The sequence below is a fragment of the Drosophila kikkawai genome, chromosome X (assembly GCF_030179895.1).
Source record: "Drosophila kikkawai strain 14028-0561.14 chromosome X, DkikHiC1v2, whole genome shotgun sequence".
Taxonomy (NCBI): Eukaryota; Metazoa; Arthropoda; class Insecta; order Diptera; family Drosophilidae; genus Drosophila; species Drosophila kikkawai.
The window spans coordinates 8,757,509-8,760,056 of NC_091733.1; the positions used below are offsets into that span (position 1 = coordinate 8,757,509).

Below are 2,548 nucleotides of genomic sequence, written 5' to 3' on the forward strand. Positions count from 1 at the left end.
AATTTTATTCATTCAAAAAGTATCTCAACTTTGCTGCTGCTAGTTGTATTCATCTTTAAACCAATAGATACATTTTTATGTCTACTCAGAATACTTAAACTACCTTTATCATTGTCACCACTTTATTTATGCAGCTTTTTTTGTTATTGTTTGTATTATTATTATTTTTTTTTTGTGTGACTATAAAAATAGATCTACCCCATCCAAACTTGTTTTACCTTTTAGATATTTTGGCCATTGACGATTAGTGATCACAAGGCAGTCGTGGCCGAGCGGTTAAGGCGTCTGACTAGAAATCAGATTCCCTCTGGGAGCGTAGGTTCGAATCCTACCGACTGCGATTATAAGGAATTAACTTTTTTAAATGAATTAATTTAATAAAAAATTTAATATATAAATAGAGATTCCTAAAGAAAAGAGTTATCACTAGAAAAAATATACCCAAAAAGAAGGTTTATAGGAATATATATAAGGAATCACCCTACTACTACCAACGTCTGATAGAGTTAAGAGGGGTTATTTATACAGTATAACTACCAAAAAGAAAATCTATAAAATAATACATGCTTGGGTCTTAGTTTCTTTTTAATTAACATTTTTAATCGTAAAAGATACGCCCTCACTACTTTTAATCAATATAACTTGGTTAAGACACTAAAATATCAGCATATATATTATAGATCGGTTATATTTGGGTTTAAATTGGTTAATAGGGCAATTGGTCACCAAGAAGCAGTCGTGGCCGAGCGGTTAAGGCGTCTGACTAGAAATCAGATTCCCTCTGGGAGCGTAGGTTCGAATCCTACCGGCTGCGTTTAAGAAACTATCTTTTTTTTTTAACTTTTTTTCTTTTAATGTTTAAATAAATTATAAGCTAACCTAAATTAAAAATATTTCTTAAAAGTTCTGAAATTGCTTCTGAATTTAAATAAAAAAAAAGGTATTTTCGATTACTATTCTCTTGTAAAACTTATTTTATATTATTTATTTTTAGAAGAGAAAATACATATTTATCAACCTTTTAAAAGCCTTAAAAATGTCTTAGTTAATTAAATAAAATATATATAAATTAAATACAATTTTTATTTTATTTTTTATATAATTTATTTTTGCATAAAGTTCTCATTTATCTCATTTTTGCCAACTTTTATTCTCTTTTCCTTTCCTTTGTTCTCTCTCCTTTCTTTTGCTTTAAGTTTCGCAACAAATTGGCACTGTAATTAACCTTATATTGATTGAATTATAAAGGCGTTTAAGCATTGCCACCCGCTGAGCTCTGAACCCAAACGAAATCCCAGAATAAAAAAAAAAAAAAAAAACACAAAAATAAAGGCGCAACGACTTTTCACATGGAGATTAGATTCTTTGACTTGAAGGGGGGCTAGATGAGGAGAGGTAGTGGAAAGGAGGTACTAGGGAGAAGGTAGGGCATGGAACTCTTCTATGTTATCTCTAGAACATTGAACCCGCCCCAAAAGAGGCAGTTAGACAGAAAAATAAAGGCCCCAGATGCTAAGTGAATGATAGACAAGCAACAAGCGACGACAACTTGCGCAAATCGACGACAGAAATCGGAGCGAAAAAAAATTTACCAAAAAAATGTCTTAAAAGATTATAAAAGTTTTAAATACACTAACTTTAAAGAAATATACAAAAAAAATTAGCAGAATGTATTGAGGTTTTGAGGTAAAAGTGTTGACTTTGGTCTTAAAACCAGATTAACGTTGTTGGAAATGGGTTATAAATATTATTTTAAGCTTGTTTCTTAAAATATTAAATATTTTATAGTTATAAAATAGTTTAAAAAAAATGTAATATTTTTTATATTTAAATTCCATAAATATGACCGAGTTTTAGGTTTTGAAGAGAAAAAATCGAAACAACTTTTTAAATTAAAATCCTAAATAAATATATACCAACAAATTATTCATTTAGACTTTTTTAAGAAACATAAAAATGCTAAATTTATTTAAAAATTAAGAAGAAACTTTTCCCTTGGCTCCTAACTTTAACTATACCCAGCAAGGGTATTCAAATAGTCATAAAAAACCTCCTCTTAGCTCCGGTTATATCTTTTTTGGTCTGATTTCGGCTGGTCACCGTTGCCAGTGAGATAAACGACCGCACAAACGAAAGACTTTGACCCAAATTCGGAGCGAAGAAGCCTGCGTTGATTAATCGACTTTGCCGCCCATCGGCTCATCGCAAAAAAAAAAAAGAAGAACCAAAATTTGCACAGCTGCTCCTGAGCCGGCTAATTGAGGAAATCGAATGTAAAATTATGTGAAAAAATACAAAAAAAAATTCGCAATCGGCCGGGTGACGCATGCATCTAATTTATGTATCTCATAGATACTTCACACGAAGAGCCCCCAGCGCCAGTCCCAGAGTCAAGTTTTGTTGGCCAACGATTTTCACTTTTGACCACACCATAAATTTTTTTTCTACTACTACTTCTTTTTTTTATGAATTTTGGTTAACTTCTTTTTTTTTATAAATTTGTACTGCTTCTTTTTTTACAAATTTGTATATCTTCTTTTTTTTATAT

At 30.7% G+C, this 2,548-nt stretch overlaps 2 non-coding genes across 2 annotated transcripts; both read left to right on the forward strand.

The window, feature by feature from the left end:
• Window positions 1-258: 258 nt before the first annotated feature.
• On the forward strand, window positions 259-340 carry TRNAS-AGA (transfer RNA serine (anticodon AGA)). Its single transcript has one exon. It is a non-coding gene; the product is annotated as a tRNA-Ser (tRNA).
• Window positions 341-732: 392 nt separating this feature from the next.
• On the forward strand, window positions 733-814 carry TRNAS-AGA (transfer RNA serine (anticodon AGA)). Its single transcript has one exon. It is a non-coding gene; the product is annotated as a tRNA-Ser (tRNA).
• Window positions 815-2,548: the final 1,734 nt, after the last annotated feature.